The sequence below is a fragment of the Megalobrama amblycephala genome, unplaced genomic scaffold (genome assembly GCF_018812025.1).
Source record: "Megalobrama amblycephala isolate DHTTF-2021 unplaced genomic scaffold, ASM1881202v1 scaffold409, whole genome shotgun sequence".
Taxonomy (NCBI): domain Eukaryota; kingdom Metazoa; phylum Chordata; class Actinopteri; order Cypriniformes; family Xenocyprididae; genus Megalobrama; species Megalobrama amblycephala.
Genome location: NW_025953362.1, coordinates 170041 through 185837, shown reverse-complemented (window position 1 = coordinate 185837; position 15797 = coordinate 170041). Strand labels below are relative to the sequence as shown.

Genomic DNA, 15797 nt, shown 5'->3' with positions numbered 1-15797 from the left:
CACAGCTGAATCATCAGACTTTATGCAGGTAAGCAAGCAAGAACAATAGCGAAAAATGGCAGATGGAGCAACAATAACTGACATGATCCATGATATCATGATATTTTTAGTGATATTTGTAAATTGTCTAAATGTTTCGTTAGCATGTTGCTAATGTACTGTTAAATGTGGTTAAAGTTACCATCGTTTCTTACTGTATTCATGGCGATCAGATCCATGTTGTTATTTTTAATTATTAAACTATTGCAGTCTGTATAATTCATAAACATAACTTCATTCTTTATAAATCTCTCCAACAGTGTGTAATGTTAACTTTAGCCATGGAACACCATCAAACTCATTCAGAATCAAATGTAAACATCCACAAAATAAATACCATACTTACAAGTTACATGATCTGATATGCTGCATCACAAACACTTTGTAAAGATCAATTTTGAGGGTTACATTAGCTGTGTGAACTCTGTTTATGCAATGTATTATAGAGTTGCGAGCTCGGGGCCGGGGAGCGAGAGCATTTAAAGGGGACACACATTTTTAATTACACCCCAAAATAGGTAGATAAAACATTGTATTTTAAAAAAATCTATGGGGTATTTTGAGCTGAAATTTTACAGACACATTCTGGTGACACCTTAGACTTATAATACATCTTGTGAAATAGTGTTCTAGTGCACCTTTAAATCCTAACTCTGTTCCCCCTTTTTTTTTTTTACAAATTAAAAAATATGATCACCAAATAATTTCTTGCGCTCACTCAATAACATAGGCCTTTTTACCTGGAAAACACTCATGCAGTGCTGTAAAAGGAAAAAGTTAAGTGTGGGGTGGACAGGGCAAGCTTTCTTGCAGGTGTGCCACTGAGTTCTTTCTGCCAGTTTAGCATAGTGGTTGAAGAAATGTTTGGGTGAACAAGGTTTACCATCAACACTAAATCAAATACCATCTTTAATACTGCAGATTTCCTCCAGACAGCTCTCTCTGCCTCTGAAGCTAAATATTTCATGCTCTGTAGAGAGTTAGAACAAAGTTATTTTCAGATAACGTGGTACACACAATCTCTCTTGTTTGGGTGGCAACAGCTTTTGCCTTTTTAGAAACAGAAATCCAAACGGGCAACAAAATATTGTCCAGCAAATCTGACACGAACACACAATGAATGATTTGGCGACCATCTGACTTCAATCATTTCCCATGTTTCCACAGCGTCCCAATATTATGTAACACCCCAAAACAAAAACAGGAGTCTGTCAATCGTCACACATTTCCCTGCCATTAATTTACAGATCATTTTGATAGTGACTGTCATTTTTTATATCCCTGCTGTCAAGTCTATAACATGTTCAGTTTATCATTCTGATCACACATAGATAACAGTATTTAAATTTAGACCCTCAGTTCAATTTAGATAAAGCATCAATCTTCAACTTCACATTTCCAGTTTGAATCAATACTTAAACTAATCCTGAATGTAATTCAAATCAGCATCATAAATGACAGAAGTAGTCTTTAGCAGACAGAACTGATAACCAGTCTAATTAAAGCTCATCTGTATCATCAGATTCAGTCTGAATTTTCATCTTCTTTAAAGTTTTGTCATTTCATTTAACCCATCTGTAATGACACTCTTTCCAGAGGTTAGTGACACAATATACACACGGTAGGGACAAAATAGTACCTTGAACTAACAAATACAAAACAAAGTCCAATGAACGAACACACACACTCACACTCACACACACACACACACACACACACACACACACACACACACACACACTCTCACACACACACACACACACACACTAGACACACTCATACTAGACACACATGACTATTAGCCGCTCATTTTCAAGGTTTGATTTTTGGTGTTAACTCTAAAAACATTTAAATGTTGTATTTTTCAGGTTTTATCTAGTTCTTTACATGGTCTCTTAACCATTTTTAAAGCATGTCTGATCATTATAAATTAGTTTTAAAAGAGTCAGCTGGGATTGTTTTGGTTGTGATATCATTACTTTATGTTTTGTTTAAGCTTTAGCAGATAACATCCCTGCTTCCACTAAGTCTCTCTCTCTCTCTCTCTCTCTCTTACAGCACAAATAATCTTTTCAATGGCCTCCTAAGACTGTAACTCAGACAGAATGTAATATTAAATTCATTACGATATAAAACCCTTAATGTTCAAATGTAAATGTTTAACTACCAAATAAAAACCATTACAACAATCTTGAAATATTTTATGCTAGGATCATTTTTAAGGTTACCTTTAGTTAAAATACTGAAATCACTTAACCTTTGTAATCCAGGCTTTTCTTTAGGCACCACCATGTCTTGGAGTTATTCTATGTCATGTCTAATGACCTGCAGGATTGAAAACTATAATAAAGACATATTTGTTCAATATCAAAATATCTCACAGGTTCAGGAACTCACCATAATGCTGAATCCTAAACGTCTACAGTTCTTGCCCGTAAGGCAACCAACATCATGGCCGCGTTCAGCCCTGACAAAACGTTGCAAAACGTTTTTAAACGGAAACGGAGGTGCGTTGAACACCCTCTTCTGATGATGCAGGAGTTGCAACTATGGCAGCAGAGAAGGCCATTCTTTATGTTCTTTTTGAAGAATTTTCGGAGCCTGATGAAATCGGTATAAATACGTGTTTATTACTACAAAATACGCTCGATGTTACAGTCACTGCCCTTACCGTCCAGAATAAAAGAGAACATCCCAATCGAGTGAAGGGATTTGTGGAAACTTCTCATTATTGTCATACAACACTTGCCTTGCATTTCAGGATGAAAAGACAAACATTTCAGGTGAAGGATAATACACTTCTTACCTCCGATAAATATGTGCAAGTGAATGTGAGTAGTGCTTACCCTGGGACATGTGTCAAAAAGTGATTTATGGCCCCTTTGATTGATGACTTGACAGGTGTGACCATTTGTCCTTCCGTTTCCGGACTGTGTCAACACAACCTTTGACCCCGATGTCATTGACCTATGACCTCCGGATATTAGGATGAATGTAATGTTGTTTGTGTTTGTCCATCTGGCTGTTGGCCTGTGACCTTCGGATATTAGGATGAATGTAATGTTGTTTGTGTTTGTCCATCTGGATGTTGACCCGTGAGCTCCGGGAGTGAATGATCGTTTGACCCGGTTGTTTGAACAGATATTTCGGGGGTGTCGCATTCCGTCACAGGGGCTTTTGTATGTGGACATCCTCTTCGTCTCAATGAGAAAAAATAATATTTTACCAATAGGGTCAATGCAATATACGCGCTCTCGCTCTCTCTCTCTCTCTCTCTCTCTCTCTCTCTCTCTTTCTCGTCACACACATAATACAGATCTATTTAAAATAAATGAAAATATATTTATATATAATATATTAAACTGAATAATGAACAACATTGGAACAATCCAATCCCTCTCCCACTCTCTCTCGGTCTTTCCAAGTGAGCAGCTCACACCCAGCCAGGCAGTGACAACAATGGTCCATGCTGCATTCTATGGGACACTTAGTCTGTTACCTTTTCCAGAGAAAATGTTCAAAATGTTTAAATATGTTCTTAAAAATCTTTAAAGTTTTAATAAATCTTCCTATAAGGGTGCTGCTTAAAATAAATCTCTGTATGTTTAAAAATGAGCTAGGAATATTGAGTGATTTGATTTAAAATGATTCCAGATATAAAGTCTCTATGTGTTGGACATACCCTATTAGGGATGAACATTAGGGATGAGATTTACACACATTACACTGAATAATAATAATCAAACATCTTACTAAATAATATAGTTTTAGCTAGATGAAAATATAAAAAATATCTTACACATCTTACTAAATAATAATATAGTTTTAGCTGGATGAAAATAATAATATCTTACATTTCCAGGGATCAGGAAATGTAATTCCTTTAAACATCATGAAGTTTTAATACTTATAATCCGCCTCTCTCTCTCTCTCTCTCTCTCTCTCTCTCTCTCTCACACACACACACACACACACACACACACACACACTTTTCAAAAGTGAAAAACTTTCTGTTCTTTGAATAAAGATGGTAATAAATAAAAGTATAACGATGTTAAAAATAACAAATAGTTATCACTGTAAAGCTTCTTCGACACAATCTGCATTGTAAAAAGCACTATATACAGTAAATAAAGGCGACTTGACTAAATTTAGTGACACCAATTATTATAGTTTTATAATAAAATAAAATTAAATGAAAATTCAAATAAATGAAAATAAAAATCTTACAGCTTTCAGTGAGCAGGGAAAAGTGTTCCTTCTTGATGTACTTAACACTAAATGGTTTTCTCATTGTCTCTCCAAGTGACTTGCAACAAAGCATGATAGTGTCAGTGACAGAGGGGGAGAGCAATGGCTAGTGGGGGGTGAACAAACTCCAGTGTGAATGAGAGATGGGAGGGTGGAGTCAGGCAGATGAGTCTCTGTCACAGTGCGTGTTAAGACCGCTAACTCTATTCCTGAGTGAATGTTTTGCACTTAATTCATTCTTAAAAGTTTTAAAATAGTCTTTTTAAATTAAAATATTGTTTAAATTAAATCTTTAAAGATTTAATAAATAATCAAATATTGTTCTTAAAAGTCTACAGTATCGGGATAACATCCGATGCCAATGGTAGAAATTATTTGCTTAATTTAACCTAAAGTATACTTTTTATTAAACAACATCTGTACATAGTCATCTTAGATCTTATTTCTCAAAGATTCAATCAGAAGGGTTAGGGTTAAGTTTTTGAGGAAACAGCTTGTTAAAAACAGAGTGTTAACTAGAAATATTTAATTTGAATTGAATTAAAAAATACAAACATGAAAGTATCTGTGTGTTTGATGACTCGCAGATGCAACTTGCACGTCCCTGTACAAATGAGGACTCAACTTTGCTCTTATTTAGCTTAAGTTGCATCTTTGAGAAGATCACTATGCATTTTCAGAGAGGGATCCTCAACAATCATTAATGATGGCCTCAGGATATAGGCTGATGAGGTGATTTACAGATCAGTCACTTCTCTGTGCTGTGCCTGTATGTTACCACCTCTTGAGCATCCTTTGGGGGGAGATGACACTAGCAGGACACATGCCCCTTGACCCCCAACAATTTCGCATGGGTGTTAAACACCCTACAAGTAGTCATTTATTTCAACTGTGTTATTTACAAAACAGCATTTTTCAATCGAGTGAATCTACACATCTGAGGTCTTTCAGAGACATGACTTCAGGATCGCGCAGCACGTAACAGTGGGTCTCTTGAGAATATTTAATTGTGCTTAAAAACCAAAGATCAGGCCAAATCCTCTACATGACAATGTCCACATCAGACTCTGTACTTGAAAATATCTTTGCTGTTAAATATTAAAAACCTCACATGTAAACTTATATTTTTTAAGCCTCTTCGATCTATATTATTTACTTTTCTTATTTCTATAAAGTTTCAATTCCTAGTAAATATCCAGTAAAAAGATTATAAAACAAAACAATAATGTTGACAAATATTTTTACTGCGATGTTTTTAACAAATAGGGATTACAAACAGTTCCTCACACAATGAAACCATTAAGGATAGCCAAAGGCTCATGACAAAGACACATTACTATGTAAGATATGTACGATAGTTTTACCAATAGTTTTTAAAAAAAAGATAATATTGTTTAAAGTTTAAATAAAAAGTTAAAAGCAAGCGTATCTTCATGTGTTCTGACACAATTTTTACTTTATAAAATTTGCGGTTGTTATTTCTAGGCTCATGATACTTTTATTGGCCTGATAAATATAAAGTTAATCCATGATGAAACAAGAGAATCACGCTACCAAATACGTTTGATACAATATTTTAAGAAAAAGGGGTGATTTTAAAATACAACTAAACCAGATTATATTTTTCTTTTGACATGCATTTAGGCAAAAATGATTTTCCCCAGTGGTGTTGGAACAGGACTTATTTTTTAAAGTTTCAGACATGATAATCATGCGATACAAGCATTCGGATGAAGCTTCATATTAAACAAAAAAAGAATATGGCATTTTCACTTGTATTCAGCACGTATTTTTCAACATGTATTATACAAAATCTGCACACCATTTTCTGAAAAGGTTTTAGTAATGCTTTAGATCAGAATCTAGATTTTAGCAACCAACATGACATTAAATAGTTGTACCAGTGTACAAGGGTGTCTAAACTGTTTATAACAATTTGAATATTGAATAAAGTTTACTGAATATAGCTTACTATTGAATATAGCTTACTGACATTGCCTATGCCCCTACAGATAAAAGCCAAAGACACAATGCAAAGACACAAATCAATGAGAATATTTTATACAGAAATTATATTTTCAGAAATTCAAAGGGCTCGGTTACAAAGAAAATAAATTGATAGATCTTGTAGTGCAATTATCCATCTCTTCTATGGGGGTTTGCGTGAAGCATTGACACGGAAAGTAAATCTGGCTGTTTGCGCTTGAAACGATTACGTCTGAGACATATCTAACCATTGCACTGAAAGCTATGATTTCATCCAGTTTGAGATGGGTAAACAAAGTTACACACTGTAGTAAAAGTTATAGATACATCTCAAACAACATCTTTGTACAATTTTGTACAAATTGAGTGAACACAATAAATTAGCACATCTAAATTCAAGAGGCCTAGTAACTAAGAAAGCAGCGACATCATGTAAGAAAAGTGTCATACTGCATGCAGAAGTCCACTCTTGATTTATTGTGATAGGCATTTTTACCCCCTTCACTGGTCTTAGTCACATTATAAAGACTAACAAGATCGCTGATAGCATTTTATCTGTCGGTCTGTATATGTTTTTAGCCGAATACTCCGAATAGTTTTTGCAATTCGTCACATGTGTGATGAACACAGGCCATTCATTTACGCATCTTTTAGATGTATGACTGAACCTTTGACAAAACCAATTCTGTTTAAAGTGTTTAACGAATCATTTCTTTCAACACCCCAGCCTAACATTAAAGAATACGTGCAAATATTATAGTATAGATTTTTGTTAGAGTCTATGCCACACTGTTGAAATGCAAGCTCATTTGAGAACTATAGCATTGCATACCCTTGTAAAGAAGAAATTCAAACAATCAGTATACAGGTATTATATAATTTACCATGTGTGTACGACATATAAGATACAATTAGCTATAATGTAAACATAATACAGAAAAGCTCTCTTCTGATCTATTGCAAAAGATTGTAAATGCCATTTTTTCCCACTCTCAGTCTATCACCCTGCTTCCAATTTTGGTTAATTTATCATTTGTTAATTTTGTTAAAATACAGTTTTAGATGAAGACTGCTCTCTGAGTTTGGTCAAAAATGAACTTTCACTGTTTCACTCAAACCACCCTTGTTCACATTACTTAAAAAACTCATGTAACTACATGAACGTAATTTAACTGCGTTGTTTCTACTAAAATTGAGTATTGTCAGCTTTACTTAGTAAGTGTTTGTTCAGTCAACTTAACATTGCTGTGTGAAACGCACACATTATTGTTGACATAACTAACTGTGCAGTGGATTCGTAGTTCCCAGCATGCTTTGCAAGGGACTGTATTAGGAGAGTAAATTTAGGGATTAAAGTGTTATTTTATGTGTTTTTCAGTAAAGGGAAAGATGTTGTTAGTTTATGTTAGTGTTTAATGTTCAGTTATGTTGGCCATTTAGAGGAGTTTCCGTAATGTTTTTGAGTTTTTGTGGTTACCATCATGCAGAAGAGTGTCGCCTGTGTTTAGGCTGTGCGCGCTCATATACACATGCTTATAGGATGAAATTCCTGCTCTCAATTCAATTGAGTTTGTTCAATGAGTTATTTTTTGAGTGCGTTTTGGGGTGAGGGGCTGCATTCTGATATGTTGTATCCTTTTTATTTAAATGATTATTCAAAAAAAAAAATGTGTTCACCTTACGTAATCAACATAACATTATTAAGTAAACTGCATATATAAATATTATGTAACAGTGACATTCAAATGATTTGTATTTACTCAAAGAAAGTTTGTCAGCTTTATTTGAATTTCTTTTGTTCGTTCAACTAAATAGTTTTTTGTACAAATTACTCAATATTGGTGCGTGGAACCACTTGACATTTATTTTTTAAGTAAATCCAACAATTCATTTTTTTGAGTTTACAGCTAGTATTTATGAAAATGAATGAAAACATGAGAGCTGTAGTACCGACGTTCTTTTTGATGTTCTGATCTCATCTTTCTGGTCTGTCTGCGGTCAAAGGACACATCATTTTAAACTTTAAACAAGTCTCGCTGTTTTTCTGGTACATTCTGTTACATACTATTACACTTAGTTACAGCATGTTACAGCTGTGAAAAAATATTGCCTCTGTACTCTAAACAAGACTTCAATAAAAAATAACTTGATTAGTTATTTTAAGTGAAAGGTTAGTTGATTCAGGCCATTTTACGATCAAAATTGTTTAACATCTCTTAATTTTTAATATATGCTCCTGCTTAAATATTACTTGTTTTCATTTACAAAGAGGTCAGACAAAATATCTTTTTTTTATATATAAAATATTTTTTTTATATATATATTTGTAAATACATTGAAATAACTGTAACCATACAAATATCAGCTATGAATAACTAAAACAAAGCCTAACAACATGCACACATGACTCTAACTCTTTCACAAACCAGACTGACCCCAGGTATGGATATCTCAAATACCCAACTCACAATAGTTAGATATCTTGGCGCTACCGTTCTTGTCCTCATAAATTTTATGCTTCTTTCCCATTTTATTCACTTTTTTTTTTTAAATACAGTGTTTTAACATGTACATTCTTTTTGTCTGTAATTTTAATTTTAAACGTATTTATTTTCCATTACCGTTTTACCCATTACTGTTTCACCCATTCCATCTTGTCCGAAAATCAGTGCTTTCTACACATTTAGGTGTAATGCGATGTTGAAATTGCACTCTCGCTGTTCTCTGCATCTCTTTTTTCGTACCATTTAATTGATTTAATAAAAAGGTGGTGTAACCACACTCTTACTCATTTTATGTAGTCTACTGTATTATATTTTACCGTATAGAATGCGGAGCAAAGATCTTTGAAACATTGTAGCCTGTAAAACATTTTAATGACTTTAAACGCCATATATAGACGTTTTACCCTCCAGGGGTTAGACACAGAGGGTGTTCACATTCTCTCTACACTGTAATGAATTGCTGTAAAAATTACAGCAATATTTTACAGCCGCTGGCTGTATTTTGATAATACAGCATATTGCTGTAAACTGCAATGCATTCCGGGGGCGTGGCGGTTTAAATCAAATTTACAGAATATTGCTGTAAATTTCAAATATACAGAGGCATTGTGGGATCTTCAACGGTCGAGATTCGTGTAGCAGCAAGAGGATTGACTTACAACTGTGGTAAGTGACTTATTATTTCATTTTCCCCCTCAGTCTTTGGTAACTATATGTATGTATCTACATTCGCGATTCATATTGGTAACGTTAACCCCGGATTGACGCATCCTCCGTCCGCGGGGCGCGAAGCAGACTTGCGCGGGGTTCTTCCTCATCGCGGTCGCGGTAAGATCTCACACATTCCCCGGCGCTATAGGATATAATTCGGCTATGGGCCAAAATTTAATAATTACAAACAGTTGGAATTCACGGGAACTTCGTGTTCATCAGCACACTTGGTTGTGATTATTTTATGGCGGAAATCACATTTGTACAGGCAGACAGTCATCTGTTAACACGGGCCGAAACGAAAAAGCCTCGCAAGTCGCAACGCGATCAGGCCGCTCACGGAGGATGTGTCACGCAAAATGGTGCTGCTTCATGCTGTTAACATAACCAATGTGATGCATTTGTGGACATTTGCTAACTTAAGGTAATGCAAACACTTTAACATCTCTGTTTGATAAGGTTTGCCTTGTACTATAGTTAATTTATTACCATACCAAAACGAAATCTTTTTTAACTTGAAATGAAATGTGCTATTTACAATATGTGTGTTTGTTGACACTTGAACAAACTGATCATCGTGTACCTGCCTTTTAGATATTCATTTTATATCCATTGAGGCCTTTAACACTGTGTTTCTCAACTAGATTAGACATTTATTTTTTAGGTTGAATGTTTTAGATGTCTCTCTGTTTGATGCTGGCAAACAAATTAGTTAAATAAGGTGTTTTGATTAGTGGGACATCTAAAACTTTCTGGGAGGTAGGTCTTCAGGACTGGAGTTGTGATAGCTACTGCTCTACCACTTGGTACAATTTCCAAAACATGATTACATGCCTCAAAAGCTAAAACCAATCTGAAATGTCTGTTTCCTGACCCTTTATGCACTTCGTAGGTATTTATCCGGAGAGAGGAACAAAGACGAAAGGAAAAGTGCCATCTAACAAGCCAGACAGTTCAGAAGAAACGGGTTGCGGTCAACCTACATGTTGCCACTCTTCAGTGCAAAGTGATAGATTTTCAGTGGAATTTCTGAAATGTAAGAAATACACACACACCAAGATCGATTTTTCCTTTTATTATACACTGTTATTATTCTATATCTGTATCTGACTGTATCTATCGTCCCTCTATCTGTCACTGACTGTATCTGTCATCCCTCTATCAGTCTCTGAAAGTATTATTATGTTTAATATATCTAATGTATTGTCCTCTTTGTTCCTTTCAATATTTCTAGCCTCTCTTTGAATCCTGGGATGGAACATCATCTGGAGCATTTTTGATCACAAGTTTGTTGGACTTGTTGTTTGGCCATGTTGGTCTGTTCATAAAGTGATGAAAGTGATCTGGTTTTTAAGAAATGTTTTTATATGACCATGTTGCTCAAGTTATAGTTATAACGCAGTTTGCATATTTCTTTGTGTGAAGGGCCATGATGGCCAATAAGTAATTTAAAAATGTTTTCATGACAATTTTATGTCCATTTAAAAAATAAAATGATTTTCTAAATAAAAAATAAATTCGAAATACACTTTTTATGGCATTTTTCATGTAAATTTGAAAGTTACATATTACATTTTGACCTCAAAATTATTACTATTATTTTTTTGTGAATTAAGTTATACATTACACAACACTTCATGCAGTTCAAATTTGTTTAAAGCTTATGCAGTTAATAGTTTAAATTTATAATTCAGCTGCCAGTCATTAAGTGAGCAATAGGGAAAATATTGTATACTGCATTTTACATATTCTTTAAATGTAGCAAATACACACATTCAAGTAGTTTAATGTGAAAAATACAGCTTTTTAATAAATGTGTGTATTTGCTATTTAAAGAAGTATGTTAAAGGGATAGTTCACCCAAAAATGAAAATGTGATGTTTATCTGCTTACCCCCAGCGCATCCAAGATGTAGATGTCTTTGTTTCTTCAGTAGAACACAAATGATGATTTTTGATGATGACTCGATTAGTGAGGTCTGATCGCGCTCTGACAACGACAGTGATGTTTAGCACTCATTGAAGTATGTACGTGAGACATCACTGTCGTTGTCGGAGCGCGATCAGACCTCACGAATCGAGTGCTGAACACAGTTGGACATAGTGGTGTATTAGAGGTAAAAAATGATATAAATACTGTTCGGTTTCTCACACAAACCGATCGTTTCGTGTCTTAAGACATCAATGTGTCGTCACGAGCCGCAGGGTTTCGTTTGGATTTGTCTGTCGTGTTTTATTTACTTTTATAGTCCAAGTTCCCGCTGACTTGCATTGTACCACTGACAGACGGCAGCGTTTGGAGTTAAAAATCATCATTTGTGTTCTACTGAAGAAACAAAGACATCTACATCTTGGATGCGCTGGGGGTAAGCAGATAAACATCACATTTTCATTTTTGGGTGAACTATCCCTTTAACATACTTCTTTAAATAGCAAATACACACATTTATTAAAAAGCTGTATTTTTCACATTAAACTACTTGAATGTGTGTATTTGCTACATTTAAAGAATATGTAAAATGCAGTATACAATATTTTCCCTATTGCTCACTTAATGACTGGCAGCTGAATTATAAATTTAAACTATTAACTGCATAAGCTTTAAACAAATTTGAACTGCATGAAGTGTTGTGTAATGTATAACTTAATTCACAAAAAAATAATAGTAATAATTTTGAGGTCAAAATGTAATATGTAACTTTCAAATTTACATGAAAAATGCCATAAAAAGTGTATTTCGAATTTATTTTTTATTTAGAAAATCATTTTATTTTTTAAATGGACATAAAATTGTCATGAAAACATTTTTAAATTACTTATTGGCCATCATGGCCCTTCACACAAAGAAATATGCAAACTGCGTTATAACTATAACTTGAGCAACATGGTCATATAAAAACATTTCTTAAAAACCAGATCACTTTCATCACTTTATGAACAGACCAACATGGCCAAACAACAAGTCCAACAAACTTGTGATCAAAAATGCTCCAGATGATGTTCCATCCCAGGATTCAAAGAGAGGCTAGAAATATTGAAAGGAACAAAGAGGACAATACATTAGATATATTAAACATAATAATACTTTCAGAGACTGATAGAGGGTTGACAGATACAGTCAGTGACAGATAGAGGGACGATAGATACAGTCAGATACAGATATAGAATAATAACAGTGTATAATAAAAGGAAAAATCGATCTTGGTGTGTGTGTATTTCTTACATTTCAGAAATTCCACTGAAAATCTATCACTTTGCACTGAAGAGTGGCAACATGTAGGTTGACCGCAACCCGTTTCTTCTGAACTGTCTGGCTTGTTAGATGGCACTTTTCCTTTCGTCTTTGTTCCTCTCTCCGGATAAATACCTACGAAGTGCATAAAGGGTCAGGAAACAGACATTTCAGATTGGTTTTAGCTTTTGAGGCATGTAATCATGTTTTGGAAATTGTACCAAGTGGTAGAGCAGTAGCTATCACAACTCCAGTCCTGAAGACCTACCTCCCAGAAAGTTTTAGATGTCCCACTAATCAAAACACCTTATTTAACTAATTTGTTTGCCAGCATCAAACAGAGAGACATCTAAAACATTCAACCTAAAAAATAAATGTCTAATCTAGTTGAGAAACACAGTGTTAAAGGCCTCAATGGATATAAAATGAATATCTAAAAGGCAGGTACACGATGATCAGTTTGTTCAAGTGTCAACAAACACACATATTGTAAATAGCACATTTCATTTCAAGTTAAAAAAGATTTCGTTTTGGTATGGTAATAAATTAACTATAGTACAAGGCAAACCTTATCAAACAGAGATGTTAAAGTGTTTGCATTACCTTAAGTTAGCAAATGTCCACAAATGCATCACATTGGTTATGTTAACAGCATGAAGCAGCACCATTTTGCGTGACACATCCTCCGTGAGCGGCCTGATCGCGTTGCGACTTGCGAGGCTTTTTCGTTTCGGCCCTTGTTAACGGATGACTGTCTGCCTGTACAAATGTGATTTCCGCCATAAAATAATCACAACCAAGTGTGCTGATGAACACGAAGTTCCCGTGAATTCCAACTTTTTGTAATTATTAAATTTTGGCCCATAGCCGAATTATATCCTATAGCGCCGGGGAATGTGTGAGATCTTACCGCGACCGCGATGAGGAAGAACCCCGCGCAAGTCTGCTTCGCGCCCCGCGGACGGAGGATGCGTCAATCCGGGGTTAACGTTACCAATATGAATCGCGAATGTAGATACATACATATAGTTACCAAAGACTGAGGGGGAAAATGAAATAATAAGTCACTTACCACAGTTGTAAGTCAATCCTCTTGCTGCTACACGAATCTCGACCGTTGAAGATCCCACAATGCCTCTGTATATTTGAAATTTACAGCAATATTCTGTAAATTTGATTTAAACCGCCACGCCCCCGGAATGCATTGCAGTTTACAGCAATATGCTGTATTATCAAAATACAGCCAGCGGCTGTAAAATATTGCTGTAATTTTTACAGCAATTCATTACAGTGTAGAGAGAATGTGAACACCCTCTGTGTCTAACCCCTGGAGGGTAAAACGTCTATATATGGCGTTTAAAGTCATTAAAATGTTTTACAGGCTACAATGTTTCAAAGATCTTTGCTCCGCATTCTATACGGTAAAATATAATACAGTAGACTACATAAAATGAGTAAGAGTGTGGTTACACCACCTTTTTATTAAATCAATTAAATGGTACGAAAAAAGAGATGCAGAGAACAGCGAGAGTGCAATTTCAACATCGCATTACACCTAAATGTGTAGAAAGCACTGATTTTCGGACAAGATGGAATGGGTGAAACAGTAATGGGTAAAACGGTAATGGAAAATAAATACGTTTAAAATTAAAATTACAGACAAAAAGAATGTACATGTTAAAACACTGTATTTAAAAAAAAAAAGTGAATAAAATGGGAAAGAAGCATAAAATTTATGAGGACAAGAACGGTAGCGCCAAGATATCTAACTATTGTGAGTTGGGTATTTGAGATATCCATACCTGGGGTCAGTCTGGTTTGTGAAAGAGTTAGAGTCATGTGTGCATGTTGTTAGGCTTTGTTTTAGTTATTCATAGCTGATATTTGTATGGTTACAGTTATTTCAATGTATTTACAAATATATATATAAAAAAAATATTTTATATATAAAAAAAAGATATTTTGTCTGACCTCTTTGTAAATGAAAACAAGTAATATTTAAGCAGGAGCATATATTAAAAATTAAGAGATGTTAAACAATTTTGATCGTAAAATGGCCTGAATCAACTAACCTTTCACTTAAAATAACTAATCAAGTTATTTTTTATTGAAGTCTTGTTTAGAGTACAGAGGCAATATTTTTTCACAGCTGTAACATGCTGTAACTAAGTGTAATAGTATGTAACAGAATGTACCAGAAAAACAGCGAGACTTGTTTAAAGTTTAAAATGATGTGTCCTTTGACCGCAGACAGACCAGAAAGATGAGATCAGAACATCAAAAAGAACGTCGGTACTACAGCTCTCATGTTTTCATTCATTTTCATAAATACTAGCTGTAAACTCAAAAAAATGAATTGTTGGATTTACTTAAAAAATAAATGTCAAGTGGTTCCACGCACCAATATTGAGTAATTTGTACAAAAAACTATTTAGTTGAACGAACAAAAGAAATTCAAATAAAGCTGACAAACTTTCTTTGAGTAAATACAAATCATTTGAATGTCACTGTTACATAATATTTATATATGCAGTTTACTTAATAATGTTATGTTGATTACGTAAGGTGAACACATTTTTTTTTTTGAATAATCATTTAAATAAAAAGGATACAACATATCAGAATGCAGCCCCTCACCCCAAAACGCACTCAAAAAATAACTCATTGAACAAACTCAATTGAATTGAGAGCAGGAATTTCATCCTATAAGCATGTGTATATGAGCGCGCACAGCCTAAACACAGGCGACACTCTTCTGCATGATGGTAACCACAAAAACTCAAAAACATTACGGAAACTCCTCTAAATGGCCAACATAACTGAACATTAAACACTAACATAAACTAACAACATCTTTCCCTTTACTGAAAAACACATAAAATAACACTTTAATCCCTAAATTTACTCTCCTAATACAGTCCCTTGCAAAGCATGCTGGGAACTACGAATCCACTGCACAGTTAGTTATGTCAACAATAATGTGTGCGTTTCACACAGCAATGTTAAGTTGACTGAACAAACACTTACTAAGTAAAGCTGACAATACTCAATTTTAGTAGAAACAACGCAGTTAAA

The 15797-nt window shown here is 34.5% G+C and overlaps 2 long non-coding RNA genes across 3 annotated transcripts; one reads left to right on the top strand and one right to left on the bottom strand.

Moving 5' to 3' along the window:
- The first annotated feature begins 8185 nt into the window (after positions 1-8185).
- Positions 8186-11004, top strand: LOC125261394. Of its 2 annotated transcripts, XR_007183284.1 has the most exons (3): positions 8186-9446; positions 10384-10527; positions 10726-11004. It is a non-coding gene; the product is annotated as an uncharacterized LOC125261394 (long non-coding RNA). The 2 variants fall into 2 exon arrangements; XR_007183283.1 differs by having other exon boundaries at positions 9434-10527.
- Positions 11005-12290: 1286 nt separating this feature from the next.
- On the bottom strand, positions 12291-15056 carry LOC125261395. The gene is made up of 3 exons (XR_007183285.1): positions 13795-15056; positions 12714-12857; positions 12291-12515 (listed from the first exon to the last, which is right to left on the bottom strand). It is a non-coding gene; the product is annotated as an uncharacterized LOC125261395 (long non-coding RNA).
- Between the last annotated feature and the right edge of the window lie 741 nt (positions 15057-15797).